At 40.4% G+C, this 18922-nt stretch overlaps 1 protein-coding gene and 1 non-coding gene across 2 annotated transcripts in view; one reads left to right on the top strand and one right to left on the bottom strand.

Moving 5' to 3' along the window:
- The window catches only part of LOC139227854 (metabotropic glutamate receptor 4-like), a 1455190-nt gene that overhangs the window by 404038 nt on the left and 1032230 nt on the right, over window positions 1-18922 (top strand). The window lies entirely within an intron of this gene.
- LOC139228431 (U2 spliceosomal RNA) lies at window positions 6921-7102 on the bottom strand. The gene has a single exon (XR_011587569.1). It is a non-coding gene; the product is annotated as a U2 spliceosomal RNA (small nuclear RNA).

Genomic DNA, 18922 nt, shown 5'->3' with positions numbered 1-18922 from the left:
AACAATATCAAATGAAAAGCAATTTTAGACGAACAGATCGTGGGTACTTTTATTGAAACATTCTACCATCATCCCTGAATTATTCATCAGTTCCGTACTTTAATATGGCCTTAATTTCTGCATTACGGAGCTAATGCAGGCTAGTTGTGTATATATTTATATTAAGCACAGAGAAACGGCAGTATTGCAGCTCAAGCTGTTCGAGTGACTGACTCTGAGGCAGAAGGTTATGAATATGAGTGAGGCTGTGTGGTTCTTGGGCTCAGTTGCCTCATTTAGGAGAATAATGTCCTTTCTTAAATGGGCTGCTAGCTATTAATCAGTTTTTCTATCTCAGTGGAAGAGCAAAACTGTTCTTTTCCACTTTGCCCTGCTTCATGCATCTTCCCAGCCAGTCACCAAATCAATAAATATCAATCAATATTCATCAAAGGGGGAAAAAAATTAAATGATAATTCCTATTTAACAATGAATTTCTACCACTGTGGGGTGAATCATACAAATTTGCATTAAACTCCGGTGAAGGATACAAGATATGAGAAAGGAAAAAAAACATATCTTGCCCATTAAACAGGTTTCTTGAACAGACCATATGCAGGCTTCTAACCTGTATTCTACTGAGGGAGCTGATTTACTGCAGGTAAAATTTAAAAGACGTTGAAGGTCTGTGAAATTTATCCCTGTCACTTCTAGTTCTTCTTTCCTAGGACAATGCGGCAAAATACTGGGGTGGGAGTGGCTGGCTGGGGTGGGGAGGGAGGGAGAGAAGGGGGTGAGCTGCTTATGTAATGGATTTAGAGATGAATTAAAAAAGAACATGTTCATGACGTCTCTAAGCATAGTGACAAGAGCAATTCTTTCTCGAGGACATTAAGGACGAAGCTAAAGAAGATCTTACCTCTGAAAATTCATGTACTCACCGCCACTCTGTAGTACCATGAAATGACGATAAAATGGCAGCCACTGCTCTTTCGCCAGCTGGTGGCGCGTCCTGCTTGTCCCCTTTTGATTCGCTGCTGACTGCAAATTCCAGGCTAATGTCTTTAGGAGTGGAATGGCAGGGAGAAAAATAATGCTAAAAAGAAACAGGTTAATGCTCTACAAAGCAGCAGAGGGTTTAATAAAAAAAGATTAGTTATTTTAATAGCCTATTTTATCTATGAGAAAGATTTTAGAACTTAGTTCTGGAATCAAATACCGGATTAGGCTAGTGCCCTTTGACCTCTGGCACATGGATTCAAGTCTTGGTAAAGTTCAAGCTCTCGAAGAGCTAGGGAAAACCCGAGTAAATGATTGGTGTGGCAGGGAAATATAATCTGTGCAAAGTGGAAATGCAACCTGAAAAGGAAGGTAAAATAAATAATCAACAGGGAGATGCAAAATCTTCTGGAGATGGTTTTTCTAAAGCAGCAATGTTCTTCTAGTGGGGAGTTTTCAGGCAGGCTAATGCTTGGAATAGCTTGAACCAGAAACTCAGTTTGACACAGGTACATTGCTGTGGGAAAAAGTCGAACAGGTTTAGCATCTTGATTTTAGTTAAATTTGATATATGCAAAAATAGAACAGGTTTTATGGATAATCACATCAACAAATGCTTGGTACATTTTTCAGTTTACAATTTAATAAAATGGTCCTTTAAGCTTTAATTAGCATCTGTTTTGTACAGCACAGCAGGATTTGTTTTACATCAGTTTTTACACTGCTCCAATTTAGAACTGGAGAAATTTTGATTTGTTGAAAGTTATTAGAATTGACCAATTGGAAAGGAGTTCGGCTTTGCAGTTAGTTTCAGAGCTCATCTTGGAGAAACAGTAGAGAAAGATTTTCTGATTCCCGCAGCAATTACAGTAACACAGTCCCCAAAGAATATAGGGAATGATTAGCATGATACCAGTTTGTGTGTGTCGCTGTTAGTGAACATTCTTTACATGCATGGCATTGTCTTAATTTCCCATTCGGGATGGAAATTGCTAGTGCAGCTCCATCTTCCAGCAGTCACAGCAGGGTAGAATGCCGAATATAGAAGCATAAAACAGGTCCTGCGGTCCTCGTGGCCAACAAAACTATTGGAGATGAATACACAGTGTGAGGTTTTGAAACAATAGATTTTAATGAAACATAAATAAAGCACACAGGGAAATTTGATACACCCACTTTTTCAAAGATCAGCATTATTGCACTTATAATGTGTTTAAAATAAGTTAAACCTTTCTAAAAAAGCAGCCTGAAACAGATAAGCAGATTATAATAATGCTTATGCTGTTCATTTTGTACTAGAATATGTATAGCAATCCATCCAATTACTCCTCCATTTTATTTTACTGAAGAAATGGGTCTGTGCAAGCGTGAGGCTTTCTTCTCTGTCAGTATAACTTGCATCCCTTAAATGTTGCAAAATGTCCCAAGGTGCTTCACAGAGGCATAATGAGACCTGAAACGTTAACTCTATTAATATCTCCACAGATGCTGCCTGACCTGTTGAGTATTTCCAGCATTTTCTGCTTTTATTTCAGATTTCCAGCATCCACAGTATTTTGCTCTTGCATTGTTGGAGTTGCCCTGGCTATGGTTGAAACCAAGAAAGCGCAGTCCCACTGAGCTGGACAACAAATGATATTAGCGTGGCAACGTGGCTTCTGTACACAGTACTCCGTAACCAGTAAAGTCTTGAACATGGCTCAAACACCCACTGCCACCCTTAACCTGGTGTTTACTGGGTGGGTGAAGGGTCAAACGCTTAAATGCTTGTTACAGAGCATTGACAGACAAGAGTTAAGAACAAAAGGCATGAAGAAGTATGGAAAAAGAAAATGTTCTTCAGTCCATTAAGTCTTGTCTTTAGAATGGTCTATATATAAATGAAAATATCATGGTTTGTCCCTAATTTATTTTAATTTTCTGCAAATAACCTGAGCTATGACTTCTAAGAAACCTTTAAATTTTCTCTGATGCCAAATGTAATCAAATAAAAATTGGATGCCCAGTTCCTCTCCCAGGAGTTAATTGACGTAGCATTGATTAACTATGGAGGGGCTAAATGTCACACATTAGTTAGTCATTGAAGGGAGAAAAGTTTTCCAATTTCCAGTTTTCCAGAAAGAAAAGAAAGACTTGGAATTATATAGCGCCTTTCACGACCACCGGATGTCTCAAAGCGCTTTACAGCCAATGAAGTACTTTTGGAGTGCAGTCACTGATGTAATGTGGGAAACGGGACAGCCAATTTGCGCACAGCAAACTCCACAAACAGCAATGTGATAATGACCAGATAATGTGTTATTTTTTGTTATGTTGATTGAGGTAGATAGAGAGAAACGATTTCCTCTGGTGGAGGGGTGGGGGGCGTCCAGAGCAAGGAGGGAAATCCTTAAAATTGTGGGGTGGGGGTGGGGGGGAGTGGAGACCAAAACTATGGGCCATCAATATAAGATAGTCACTAATAAATCCAATCGGAATTCAGGAGAAACTTCTTTACCCAGAGAGTGGTGAGAATGTGGAACTCGCTACCACATGGAGTGGTTGAGGTGAATAGCATGGATGCAGTTAAGGGGAAGCTGGATAAACACATGAGGGAAAAAGGAATAGAAGGATATGGGGTGGGAGGAGGCTTGTGTGGAGCATAAACACCGGCAGGGACCTATTGGGCCGAATGGTCTGTCTCTGTGCTGTACATTCTGTGTAACGAATCAATAGATTGATTGCTATGATGAGTCAACAACTTTATTATCGTTGGATCATGCGACGACCGGGGTGGTAGAAAGTGCACGAGATGGACCTTGGACTATTTTGGTTTTGCTATTCCCGTGTACCTTAGTCCGACCCTCTTGAGTTCAGATGGTGAAGTAAATTTGGAAAAGCTTCCCATTTGAACACAAGCGAGTAAGAGGAGCCTCTCTGTGCGGCAGAGCTGATACTTAATTAAAATTATACTGCCCTGGGCTGTAACGTCTGAACAGCAAAGCAAGGCTCCATTAACCACTGGCAAAAGCTTGCAAGGGTTAACAGCCTTCACTATGAAACAAGTGTTTTGCAATAGTGTTTTGCAAAACCATTGCGTGAGTGAGTGAGGGTGTGTATAGAATGAGCTCTCATTACTTGCGGAATCAAACAGTGCGAAAAGCTGAAATACAAACAGAAAACTCTGGAAATGCTCGGCCGGCCTTAAGTTACACCTTAGTAGTTAGTGTGGGTACCAATGTAAACACTGCCAAACTGGATTGGCACCAACTGTTAGCCTTGGTAACCAGAGGCGCTGTTGGTATCAGTAATAATATGGCACTGTTCTTGCATTTCCGGCACCTAGATCGGAATCCAGTCCAAATAGAAGGAATAGGATTCTTCTCTCACTGCCAGCTATATAACATGAGTTCATGTGGCCCCAATGCAGGTCCTGATGAGTGGAGATCTGTAGCATAAAATTGCTTAATTAGGATTAAATTTGGCGATTGCTCCCCCTGGTTATAAAATGGCAGATTAACTATTAGGAACTTAAGTACAGGGATGCAGGATGGACTTAAGAAGAGACCGATATTGATGTTTAGTGTGTCTTGTTCTCAAAAGAAAATGTAAACATGCAAACCACAATCTTAATTTTTGAGGTCAATTATAATATTGAGGTAAAGAGAGACCCATCCCCAACTAAGTGGAACAAATTGTGTTATGACACCACACTAGATATTGCTGAATACAAACAGTAGGCCTCAATTTTTGTTTTGCTTCCTGTCCTTCTGATTTTCTCCTGTTCCCTCCTGAAACTGTGAATGGCGGTCTGGTTCCACAGGCACTCAGCACTCACTGGTACTTCTCCCAAGTGAACAGTCTACATGTGTGGGATAGTCAATGAGTGTCAACAATATAGACACAGTCCGGCTCAGTTTATGTCCACACATGCACATTTTCCAAAAGGAATTATTGGCTGATTTCTGTCTTTGCTAACCCATTACCTATTAAAGCAAATATTATAAAATAGATTGCAGAATCTCTCCATATCTATAATGCCATTGAACATATTATGAATTTACGTTGAATAATACTTTAGCCAGGAGAGTGGAGTTTGTGTCCTGAGTACACTTTCCTGGAGCACACACTATAGCAGAACACAGAGTAAAGGCGTAGGAACAACACTCGTAAATCACTGGTATGCATGCACTCTATTGTGGCCGAACAACTGAGAAGCAAGTGATAAAATAAACAATTTTAAAAAAGTGAAATTGCCTTTTGGCAGCTTGAACTTTTCTAGAGGAGTGAAATGGGCATTATCAACTACACCCAGGAGAAGAGAAATGACATTCTAAATCTTCCACTCACTGTGTTTCAGAACTTTTCATTTTCATTACATTGTCATTTTTCTGGATAACCTTTCTCTTTGGTCTATAGACAAGTGAGTGGTGAACTTCAACCTTGTTGTAGACAGAAATCTGTTAAAGGTTAAGAGCTCAGGATTACAACTGCAATTAAGGACCGGAGTGGTTTGATGTGGGAGTTCATTAAAAGTGAAAGGAGCTGTATTGCATTTACACATCCTCTACTTTATTGGAATTAAATATTTTTATAATATCTAGAGGAATATAAAATGCAAAGGCCTGGATTTACGGGGACTATGACAGCGTACGCACAGCGTTCGCACAGCGTACACTGTCCTATGTGCTATGAATGGCCCTGCAAGTTCCAGGTTTCTGCATGCGATGCGCATGAGCAAAAACTGGGAACTTGCGATCTGTCAAGCTTCTCCTTGACAGATCATCCGCATCTGTTGTAAATTCACTTTCGCTGGCATAGAGTTTGGCTATTTACCCAACTACTGCCCTGCGAATACCCACTTACACCCAGGTGTAAGGCCTTCTTTTATCAGAGTAAAGATTAAAATAAATGTTAAAATGCATTTTTGAAAGTGATTTATTCACTTACATTTAAAATTATTTTAGGTTATTTTTGTCCTGATTAAAAGTTTATTTTTCAAAAAAATTACATTTTATTTTAAATGTTTATTTTAAATGTTTAATTAAAGGGTATTTTAGTTAATTTTGAACCTGTGATGATTTATTTTATTTCAGTGTTGTGAAATTTTATTTATTAGGTGATTTCCATTATGCTTATAGGGATTCCGTACGTAAATGGAACCCCCATAAGCATAAGAGGAATCCCCCTTTGTCATTGATCGGCCTGACCCACATGATCCCAGGGATGCTTGCGAACCGCCTGCGCTCCTGAGATCCGTGGGCCTTTACCCAGGCGAACACCTACAGTCCCAGGATCGGAACAGGACAAAGCTCCGGAGACGTAAGGCAAATATGGAGTTTTCTTAACAGTTCAGAAACGTATGTAGACCGCAATTTCTAGGCCAATAATTTGTCAACTAATGTTAAAAGAAAAACAATATTTAGACAAAGTTGGCTTTATCAAATTTTGACTGTGTTAGGGATACCAGGTTGCTTTTGTCAAACTATCCCATAGGACATTCTAATAGCTTTTTTGTACAAAGGTATGTTAAGTGATTTATTATTCACTGTTTATTTCTAATGAGGCTCACTATTTGAAACAATCACGCATCTGTAGTAAATTCATGCTGCCTCCTCTTTATTTCAAGCTGTTCTGTAAGAATAATTGGGTCTATTGGCTATGATTCAACAATGTCTCAGTGACAATTAAAAATATATTTCAGGCTAGAAATTACTGTTTGCGATAATAGGCAACACTTAACGCATTTGCACAACCTTCCTCTGTCCATCATTTGAATTCAGACATGAGCCCATTTATTTAAAATGGGTTAACTCTTCTTTTAAAATGCTGGACAGTGGAATTTCATGTGAATATGTTAAGCATTTGTCTGCTTTTTTTTTTGTTTCATTCTTGTCAGATCAACTCCAGCGCCAAAGATCACTTTGCGCTACTACACTTGATCTTAGCCAAAAGGCGAGAGGGGAAGCTGCACCGTTCCTGGAAACACTGCAATACCAGGTCGATGCGTGGAGTGGACGGAGCAAGCCCCTGTTCCATCTTCCTGTTCCAAAAAACAATTTAATATTTGGTCCCCAGATAGGGGATATTAAACTGATAAGAACAGATACTACACTTGATCTTAGCCAAAAGGCCTTAAGCATTTGTCTGCTATTATCACCAACAGTAATGTATTGCCTGATATTTTCAGAATTATAGGCCCTAAACTCTTGGAGCTGGAGAGGGTGTAAGATGCCTTTACATCGGGGAGGGCAGCCTGACTCCCACGTCAAAGCTGCAGAGTTATGAACAACACAAAACTATTTGACACTTAGAGAAGTGCGGAAAGGTTAGAGAAGGACTTTGATTTGTGCATTTTATTTTAAAATTGTGTATTTTTGTTCATGCAAATTTAATTTCAAATTATGTTGGAAGCTTGCTGTGCACAAATTGGCTGCTGCGTTTCCTACATGACAACAGTGACTACACGCCAAAAGTACTTCATTGGCTGTAAAGTGCTTTGAGACGTCCGGTGGTCATGAAAGGCGCTACATAAATGCAAATTCTTTCATTCTTTCTATATTCAGGTATTAGGTGTGAGCAAAGTAATTGTAAATTACTATTTTTGTTCCCATATTTGATCAATACCTGAAGACATTGCATTCCAAAAGTTGGGTTACCACTAACCCATGTGCACAAGTATATTGACTGCATGACATTGTTTGAGCAACATACTCTTCACAAGACTGAAGCCTCATTTATATACGAGACACCAGCATGGATCATATTTATGACAAGGTATCATGTAAGATTATTTTTAAGCACTGTGCTTAATGCAACTAATGTTATATGATATATTGAGTGCGTGTAAATACATACTGGTACGTAACCGGCCAAAGAGGGAAATATATCTGAATTCATAAGATTGCCTTTCCTCTCTTCAGGGCCTTGGAGTCAGACTCCTTTTTGGCTTCCCTGATCGTATACCTGTTAATAGTCTACAGGCCGTGCACCACATCCACAGGTACTCGTCTCAAACCAATAGATGATTTACATCTGTAACCTTGGATTGCTTTTCCAGAATACTTGTAGCGTGTGATGTGTTTGAACAGTATGCAGTTTCTCTGTATTCTTCCAGTTACAGTAGATGGATGGTGCAGTGGAGTTTACTGTATTGCGAGTGCTGTGTCACATATGTTCTGTTTTTTTGTTCTAATTGTATCTGCTTCTCTGTGGCACAGATATATTGAGACATGCTTCCATTCAACTGTTTGTTCCAGTTGACTAACCCAAGAACCTTGGACTTAAAGCATGATGTTTTCCTCGAGATTCAGAAATACATTAAAGTTGATATTAGCTTTACTTGTGGTTCTTGATACAAAAAAGGGATGTCATTCCCTAACTGGCCAGTCTATCTTCTTTAAGAAATGACACACAGACAAGTGGCTAAAGAAATCATGTTTGTGAAGACAATAATCAGTTTGGAGTGAATAAAATTGCTTTATTAAGTTGTTCTGGGCAGGTTGGCTTGGCATTGGATGCCCTTGTCCTCCTACATTTGGAAATCGACATTGATACGGACTAGCACTAAGTCTAGCTGATCGTTGTTTCTGCACTGTCAGTGACACCATTAAAGTGTTCGCTGCTTTGGTTAGTGTCCACGTGCCAAAGGGTACAGGGGTAGTGTAATTTACATATGGCAGTAATGCATGGGAATTGGAGCCCTGGTTTAACTGGCAGTTGCTATCCCTTTGTCTATATGGTCCTGTGTTGGCAAACATCTATTCTGCCGAGATGGGACCATCTATACCAGGCTTTCTCCCTGCTCAGAGGAAAGCTTTAGATCTTTGATTTGAATTTAAAAAAAATTAATTACAGAAAAGTTCTAACATAAGAAAAATACTTGTTGGAGTGTTAATGGAGAGGGTGGTCCAATATTATAAATTGCTGTATATGCTTTGAAAAATGCTGTTAATTGTCACATACAATTGGAGGCTGTTATATGTTAGGGTAATGTTAGCTCACAAAAATATTTTGAATTTGTGTGAGGTTAATGGAACGATATGCAGGGAAAGTTTTATAGCACATATACGTAAGAGTTTTCTCTTATCGTTAATGATTTGTATAATAATGTTGGCAGCATTTCTTAATTGCCCAAAGCAAGATGCCAAGGAGCTGGGTTTTGGAAATGTATATTTTGCACCTTACTGTTGGAGTTCACATGTTATATCAATATTGGTATTGGATTGTAACATCAGTGGTTCAAACACCAACTGACTGTCAATTTGCACAGATGATAGGGAAGTAGAATAAAGGATATTGATCTATGTGCTGAATATTTAGTCAAATTTGAAACCATTGTGTAATGAACATGAACCTTTAATTGAATCAATCAAATGCCAATCAAGTGATGAGTTCACTTAGACACTAGGGAAATAGTTTTGAGTTAAAGGCCTCGATATTAAGCCCCTTCACAATGGGCAGAGGGTTAAACATTTTGGGCTCAATTTTCCCCAACGCATTTTTTTGGCGTACTTGAAGAGTTACGCCCGATTTTTTGGGGCCCAAGTACGCCAAAAAAAAAGTGTTGTAAGTTTCCCTGTTGGATGTCTTCATTTTGGTGTGGCCTAACCCCACCTTTAGTTTTGGGGGTGCACCAAAAAGATCAGGCTGCCATGGTAACCAGGGACATAATGCGAGCTGAGTCTCTCTCTCTCTCTCTGTGAACCGGGGACCGAGAATGGGACCGGACAGCCTTCGGGTGGGGTTGGAGGTAAGTTGCTGCTATGTGCTTTTCAATTCTTTCAGTGTGTCCAGGCATCTGCTACGCCGCTTTCCTTACCTGCGCCAATTTCCTTAACTCTAGGGAAGGATTTTCAGGACAGGCCACATACACTGGCCTAATCAGAACTGGAGTAACTCTCAGCTGGCCAAACTTCCTTAAATTGCCAGAAGTGGCGTAGGTGGTTGGTTCCACCCCCTCTGGCTGAAAAAAAAACTGACTTAAAAAATTCGTAACTAACTGAGTTACGCTGGTGCAAATTGATTGGAGAAACTGGGGATTTTTAAGTTAGGCCAGAAAAAGCAGCCTGCTCAAAAAAAACAGCGCAAATACTGGGGAAAATTGAGCCCTTTAAATGAGGAACGCGTCCCCAACCCGCTGTGTACACGCCCGTTGCTATTTTAATGGCAGCAGGTTTTGTGTTGCATGAGTCGCGGGACACTTCATTAACATATTTAAATCAGGCTCCCACAGTGCAATGGGGAGCCTGATTTAATTTTCTTAGTTGCCACCTGGCTTTCCCAGGGCTCGAGAAACCCGGCAGCGAAAGGGCGGCAGGAGCAGCCGGCTCAAGAAGTCAAGTGTCTTTTACAGAATTCCTTGTGGAGCAGGGGTGCTCCCCCCCCCCCCCCCCCCAGCCCTCCAAATGAGCGTTTCCCACCCAGCAGCCAGCTAGCCTGTCGATTTGGCCAGCTGTCAGGCGGGAAATGGAAGACATTAAATTCGGCAGGACCTCTGCATCCCCGGCCTTGCTGGGCCTTCCCCGTTCTCCCCTGCACTCTCACTGCCCTCCCCGTAAATATCGAGGCCAAAGACTCTACATCATCATGCCAGTCATTTTGGAAGGGTGCAATGTCTGGAATATTTCGAAGTAATGTAGGCTTTGCCTATTAGTATTAAAACATCCAACTTTCTGTATAAGTGCATCGCTTAATGTGCACTGATCCATCACATCTGAATTGCTGCTGAGCAGCAACAGCATTAAACCAGACAGCTTACTGTCATTTTTTATTTCTGACTTGCAAGTTTTATTTGTTTTTAAGTACAGGCAAGGCCTGTGTTTTCCTTTCTAATGGAACCAATTTGAAATTTGAATTTGACACCCTCAGTAATGGTCTGTGTTTGCAGTGCTCATTTTTTTTCCTGCTGGGCATTATATCAATGACCGTATTTTAAATGCATTTTTTATGTTGATATATTTCCAATAAAAAAGATGAAATACAAATTTAATAGTCATGTGATCATTCTTAACTGCAGTATCATTTTTCACATACCCATTTTGGTAAACTGTTCTCTTATTTGTCGAAGCTATAATAGATAGTCTGACCTGTGAAATATTCTATTTCAGTGCACCATCATCATCATCATCATCATAGGCAGTCCTTCAGAATCGAGGAAGAGTTGCTTCCACTCTTAAAATGAGTCCTTAGGTGACTGAACAGTCCAATACGAGAACCACAGTCCCTGTCACAGGTGGGACAGATGGTCGTTGAGGGAAAGGGTGGGTGGACTGGTTTGCCGCACGCTCTTTCCGCTGCCTGCGCTTGTTTTCTGCATGTTTTCGGTGATGAAACTCGAGGTGCTCAGCGCCCTCCCGGATGCACTTCCTCCACTTAGGGCGGTCTTTGGCCAGGGACTCCTAGGTGTCAGTGGGGATGTTGCACTTTATCAGGGAGGCTTTGAGGATGTCCTTGTAACGTTTCCTCTGCCCACCTTTGGCTCGTTTGCCATGAAGGAGTTTCGAGTAGGACGCACCATAGAATCACAAAGTGTTGTAGAGTGATCTCTCAACCTCTCTCAATTGTGCAATTTTAGAAAATTTCCCCTAAATTTGATCTATTCACATCAATGTAAATATCTGGCCTCTCCCAGGTCAATGTAGTGGCAGATGTTGTCACAGATAATACTTGAAGCTTGCTGCAAAATTGTAAAACTAAGAAATTCAAAGTACCGAACCTGGAATCTGAAAATCTGAATCAAAATCTGACCTCCAGATTGAATTCTCCAAACATATTCAATTTATTGGAGGAATTTCCTTAGCTATCATTTGGTAAGACAAACTTTGATAAGACAGCACATACACTTAAAGTTTTCCCAGGAGTTGCTCCTTTTTATTTTAGAGCAACTTGATTTTTCTGGACTATCTTTTTAGTTGCAATTCTGGCCATTTAATATGCGCCAGTGTAAGTGAGTTAGTTGGGTTTTTTTTAAGTTCAGTTTTTTTTTTCAAATGGGGGCGTTCCCAGCCACTCACCCCTGTTTTAGGTGTTTGGCCAGCAAATAGTTGCTCCAAACTAACTTAGGCCAGTGTATGTTGCCACTTCTGTCTGCACAGAAAAACCTTATCCATTCGGCCAGGGCTAGGGACGGCGTGCTTCGGGCCCCTCCCACACAGCTTGCAGCGCGCGCTTGCAGAAACGGCCTGCCTCAGACTCTAGCGTGCGTGTGCAGAGGTCCCGGCACTGTTTTCAGCGCTGGGACCTGGCTCCGCCCCCAATCATTGGGCCACGCTGTGCCACGACCGATGAGAGACTGGGATGCGGCCAGAATACGGACGTCTTTTTTCAGCGTGCTTGGAGGCGGACAAAAACAGCACACCTCAGGTGAAGGCACCAGAAAAACAGGTTAGCGAAACTCTAGCCCAAAAATTCCTGGAGCTGTACAAACTGCAACTTGTCACTTGTGTTATCAAAATAAACCAGAAAAGCCAAATTTGGAAACATCTCAATCCACCCTAATTAAAGAAACTGGAGAAATGAATTTTAAGTTTGTCCCTACTATTGTCAACATTGCATAATGTGCAAATGGTAACAGTTTAAGATGTTACTTTGTACTGTACACTCAGGGTGCTAAACAAAGAAGCAACATGATGCATTGCAGAAATGGTATTTGATGAACATATTGGCCTGGATTTTGTGGGGCCTATGGCAGCGTTCGCAAAGCGTATGCCATCGTAAGACCTCAGAATGGCGCTGCAATTTCCAGGTTTCCGCGTGCACTACAAGATTCGCCTTGACAGATGGTCCATATACACCCCAAAAACACTTTTGATGGCGCAGAGTTGAGCTATTTGCCCCCATGAAACCCTTATGCTTAGTAAGATCAGGCATAGGGCCTGCTTTTACCAGCATAAGGGTTAAAATAAATGTTAAATTCAAATTTAAAAATTATTAAAATGTTCAAAAACATTTAAAATCAGTTCATGTAAATTTTGGCCTGAATTAAAATGTTTTAAAAAAAAAATGCAAAAAATTAAAATGTTATTTAAAATGCTTAATTAAAGGGACTTTTAATTAATTTTGAACATGGGAATTTTTTTTGAAGAGTTGTGTTAATTATTTATTTATTTTCAGGATTTCTCACATGTTTATGGGAATACTGTTCTTGGAATCCCCATAACCTTATGAGGAATCCCCCTTTCTAATTGGTTGACCTGGCCCACATGATCCCAGGGATGTTTCTGGACTGTCTGTGTCCCTGGGATCCATGGGCCTTTACACAGGCGTACGCCTGCAGGCCAGGACCCGAAGACTGCGAAGTCCAGGAGCAAGCAGGTACTTTCATATATTTTTTCGGGTTGGAGACGTACTCCAGTGGTATGCCTCCGACCACAAATTTCAGCCCATTCACCTTGTGGAGTATTGATGGTATACTCTGAATGCAGAAGACTGCCGAAGCTGCATTTGTAAAATATAATGTTTTTGAATCAAGCTTAATAATAATATAATCCAAAGCATTAACCCTTGCAGTTGATGTTCTAAATGTGGTTGGAATCCACCTACAGTTTCAGAACTATTTAATTCTTAGAGATTTAAAAATATTCTGATCATAAATCTTCTGTTTCCTTTCAAGCAGAATAAAACTGCTTAATTTCTGCTTTAATAGAAAAGATTTGAAACTAGTGTTGGTTGCTTCAGTGTATGCACTTCATGCCATTGGCTGATTACATCTGCTCAGTGCCTTAGCTTTGTGCTAATTGTAATGACTGCAGAGCAAATTATGGCCAGAGTCAGCTTGTTTCTAATGGTGTCATTCACTTAAGTCCGGCATGTGGCAAGTGGTCTCATTATTTTCAACAAAATGGCAGAGAATATTCAAGCTTTCAACACAACCTCTGCTCCCATCACTAAATAGAACACCGAATGCTTTTCCCATGTTGCTCTCGAGCAACTAATAACCTGACATTTAATGCCTACCTTTCATTACCCCTGTCAGTTTTTAAGTTGTAGTGTTGTAATTTACAAAATAATTCTGGCTGAACAAGCACGTTTAATTTTGTCGACTTTGTCGTGAGCATTTAATGGTTTGCACTAAAAGCACAGACCCTTCACTGACCCATTGCTTTTTCTCAAATGCTCTTACACTAGAGCCCCTTTGCTCTCGTCAATAAAAAAAAGGTGGTGTAGTGCAGATAAAAAATGCTAATGGATTATTTGTCTGTGTTTACCAATTCTCTGAGGATTCATGTCACTCCAAAATGGCTTCTCACGCATTTGCAAATTGTTGGGAAACAATTGAACTTGTTAAAGGGCCACTCATGAGAACTTGTCCAGAGGTATTCGGTAGTCGAGGGTAAATGAACAATGAATATTTTATTCCAGGTCAGAACTGGCATGTGTGACAAGATTTCAAAGTACCACCACAACAGTAATAGAAGTAAATAGTACTGGGGAGTTTTCCATGCCAAAGGATAGATGCAATGTCCACTGCCAGATATCTCAAAGGGGGTCATTTTAACTCAACCCGCCCGGCAGGAAATTGACGGGATTGGATTGGCTGCCCGTTTTACACTTGCTCGATTTTACTTTCCATTGAAGTCACTCACTTTGATAAATCCAATAGGGAATTCAGGAGAAACTTATTTACCCAATGAGTGGTAAGAAGATGACTGCTCTGACTGTGGGTGCTATGGTGAGTGGGACATTTTAGGTGTGCCTTGCAAACCATTGGCTTCTCCTTGTTCTATGAAGAGAGTAAATGGGACATTATGACTACATAACCACTCTTATCAATCTGTGGACTCTATTGTCCTTTAACCACTGTTGAATGCTTATTCACAATCAATATTTATGTGCACATTGATGGAATGTATTGTGAATAACATATGTGATTAATATGGTACTAGGGTGATCAAGATCCCATGGCAGTATTCAAAGAGGAGTTTGGAATTCTCCTGGTGTCCTGGCAACATTCTTGTCCCAACTAATGTTACCAAACACAGATTAACTGGCTGCTCACTTATTTGCTGTTCGTAGGACTGTGCTGTGTGCAAATTTTGGGTTATCCCAAGAAAATGGCAAGGTGCTGTATAAGTGCAAGTTTGTTCTTTCACATAGCTGTTCCCTGAATATTCATGGACTTCTCCTGAAATTCTGAAGAAAAGACAATTTGTAACCACTGATTGGATTTCTCAGGGGGTAGGGTTCCATTAATCTCCCACTGGAGCATTCTGACAGAAATTCCAGGTGCTGTTGTTTTCCACGCCCCTGCATTCTCCCCAGGTACAACACCTTCCAGAGTTTCTCAACTGAATAAATCTATTATTCTCTCCTTACAGTATAGAGATTACAGTTAATGTTTTCACGGTATTCTTCTACCCACTGTTTTAATCCAGGCATTACCTTGTTTATCTTAACTGGGTTAACATCTCTGCTAAAATAACAGATAGGGAAATGTCATATGAACGCATTAAGCTTTCATCTGCTGATATTGTCAACAATCATTAATATGCTTAAGTGTTTGTGTCAATAGCGTCTGCCACATGGGCCCCGTCTGTGCCAAATATTTCTTTTGAACATAAGGGCAGTGAATTAATACAACGTTATGTTGTTCGTTGAAATTTCTTCCTAGAGTACATTTTATTTGTAACCATGGCATGTTTAATGTCATTTCCATACCTCTACAATTTTCACTTTTGCTACCTTGCTTGGCTCCGTAGGTAGCTCTTGTACTTCTTTCGTACTTCGCAGAAGGATTATAGATACAAATTCCACTGCAGCATTTGCGTACATAATCTCTGCTGACATTTCCCCTGGTCTGACTGGGGAAAAGCAAATCCCCATATGATTCCACAAAAAGATTGCAGCACTTGAGGAATAATAACAACATGAATTATATAGTAGGCCGCAACAAATTTAGTTTTTTTACTCTCTTCAGAAGCTTGGATTGAAAAAGTTGTTTTCACCAAGTTCAAACAGAGGAAAATTGAATGATTTAATTCCACACAAATGAAGAAAAAAGCCTTTCATTTCTATAGCGCCTTTGATGACCTCAGGACATCCCTAAACACTTTACAGATATTTAAATACTTTTGGTAGTCACCGTTGTAATGTAGGAAACATAACAGGCAATTTGCGCACAGCAAATTCCCACGAACATCAATGAGGTTATGACCAGATAATCTGTTTTAGTTATGTTGGTTGAGGAATAAATATTGGCCAGGACACTGGGGAGAATCCCCTAATCTTCAAAGAGTGCCATGGAATCTTTTACATACAACTGAGGGAGCAGACAGGGCCTCGGTGTAATGTCTCATTTGAAAGACGGTACCTCTGACAGTGCAGCACTTCTTCAGTACTACACTGAAGTGTCAACCTGGATTATGTGCTCAGATCCCTGGAGTTGGACTTGAATCCACAACCTTCTGATTAGAGGCGAGACAACTACCACTGAACCATGGCTGAAACTCAAATGAATGCCAATACTGTATGTGGCATGGTAAAATACCCAGTAACTCAAAAGAATTCAATCATTTGTTTGAGTGGACAGATTCCAAAGCAGCCAACAATATCAAAGTCAAATCACTGAGAGAATGTTCAGTTCCTGTTTGCCAGGATAATTGATTTATTATGTCAGAAATGCTTGGTGTTATAATGCTATAGGGACTTTTTTTTTCTTTTTAAATTTCAAAACTTGAACATGAATTTATTCAGCTGTTGACTTGCCACTTGCTTTACATCCTGACTGGCACTAATCCTTAAGGTGCTTTTCCTTGAGGAGGGGAGGAAAGAAGAAGTGGTAGTTCCCTCCAGAAACCCACCTCCTTGCGGATGAAGGTGGAGCAGTAGCCGTTGAGAAATCTATGGCTCAGAATTCCCATGATGCCGGAGAAGGGAGCGTTCCTGTAGGAAATAGTAATCGGAAGCTAAAATGAGAAAAAAGAAAATTAAAATAGTGGCTGTGCATGTAAAGTAAATTGCATGTTTAATAGTCATCTTATGTAGATTCTAACAGATAACTAAAAGCAAATATTTAGAAGCCAAAATCTCTATTTTAGAATTACAGGGGAGGGTGGCCATATTTGCTTGCATACACAGATTATGTTGATGTCATCAGAGGATCAACATATAATCATATCTGTCTGTTGTTTGCAAAGTGAATGTAAGAACCCTATTTTGAAATGGTTCTATACAATACGGAAGTTACAATTTTAATTCTACGATGACTAGGTATGGTAAATTCATGCCAAGATCAATCAATATAGGGTAAAACGTACACTTATTATGGATACCTGAACAAATGACATAGTAGTTTACTAATGGAGTTGGACACTGTACACTTAATTGAATGGCACCTTTTAACTGGGTGGGATGTTGGTGTAAGCGGCAGCTGGCCTCCGTAAAAATGGTAAATGTGAGGAAGGGAGTTCCGGGATTCTTGTGGTAGAGAAGGGGCACTGTTGAATCTGGTTGATATCACAACAACAACAATTTGCATTTATGTAGCACCTTTAATGTAGTAAAGCATCCCAAGGCGCTTCACAGGAGCGTTATCAGAAAAAATTTGACACCGAGCCACATGAGATATTAGGACAGTTGAGGCGAAGAAAATTGGGGATGCGCAAGAGGTCAGAATTGGAGGAACGCAGAGATCTTGGAGTAGTTGGAGGGCTGGAAGAGGTTAGAGATGGAGAGGGGCAAGGCCATGGAGGGATTTGAATACAATGATGCAAATTTTTAATTTGAGGCATTGCTAGACTGTGAACCAATGTAGGTCAGCGAGCACAGGAGTGATGGGGGAACGGGACTTGGTGTGAGATAGGATATGGGCAGCAGAGTTTTGATTGAGCTCAAGGTTACGGAGGGTGGAAGATGGGGGATCGGCCAGGAGAGCATTGGAATAGTCATGTCTGGAGGTAACAAAAGTACGGATGAGGATTTCAGCAGCAGGTGAGCCGAGGAAGGGATGGAGCGGGGCAATATTAGAGAGCTCAGTCCTAAGTATAATATATGAATTAGGACCCCACTGAATTTGGATGGGTGGCTTAGTTTCCTCTCCAGAAGTGCTAGTTAAAATCAGAAATGGCAAGCTCCAGGCAGCTTCCTGGCACGTAAGTAGCTCGGAGCATTTTAACTGCCCACCTGCCCAGTTTGTGCCGGGTGCGTAGAGTTAAAATCCACACCCAGCCCCCTCCTCTCCCCTCCCCCTGCACATAACAGTTTATATTCAGCCCATCATGCCTGAAAAAGCTAACTACTTTGTCCCATTTCTTCCCCTTTTTCCATACCATTTAAAAGTTTTCGTTTTCAAATATTTATTCACTTTCTTTTTAAAAGCTATAATGGATTCTGCTTTCACCACTGTGTTGTCAGAGTGATCCGCACTGCGTGAATAAAGGTTTGAAACCTAGGAGTCAGTTTAACTTAACATAAATGTTACTGGACAGCAAACAAGCAAGCTATACGTCTACACACTCACTTGTAGGAGGCCCATCGGGGGACAGGAGCTCCCTAGTCAAGGTTGTTCTAACTCGGAGCTCCCTCAACCAAGGGTTTCACATCTGTTTCTCACCTTTTCCTGAAACACATCGACTTGTACAATTTCTTTGTCTGTACATATCAATAGCAGCAATACTAATACAAAACAAACAGAAAACCAGTTATTATGAAACCTGAGTGCTTTCTTTCATTCTGTCAGTCAGTAGTTATATCAGATCATTTATATCCAAAAGTAAAGTGTAAGAGGAGCTAACGTTATATTACATTGAACTCAGATTGATATAGTTGGCTGCTCTATAGTGGAATTTGTTTTCTATTTAAACATGTATGCATTCAGCAAGCAGCTAATTATAGCTTAAAGGCAAACTTGGTAGTAAGAAAGCATCTAGGGTTGTCCTGAAGTTAACTTTACAGCAAGGTAGCTATTCTTAGATATCAATAGATCACAGCATGTCCCTGCCTTCTTTAGGGATTATCTGATACATTA

The sequence above is a fragment of the Pristiophorus japonicus genome, chromosome 17 (assembly GCF_044704955.1).
Source record: "Pristiophorus japonicus isolate sPriJap1 chromosome 17, sPriJap1.hap1, whole genome shotgun sequence".
In the NCBI taxonomy this organism is placed as follows: Eukaryota; Metazoa; Chordata; class Chondrichthyes; family Pristiophoridae; genus Pristiophorus; species Pristiophorus japonicus.
Note: the sequence above shows the minus strand (reverse complement) of the source record. Positions and strands in the feature narration are given on the sequence as shown.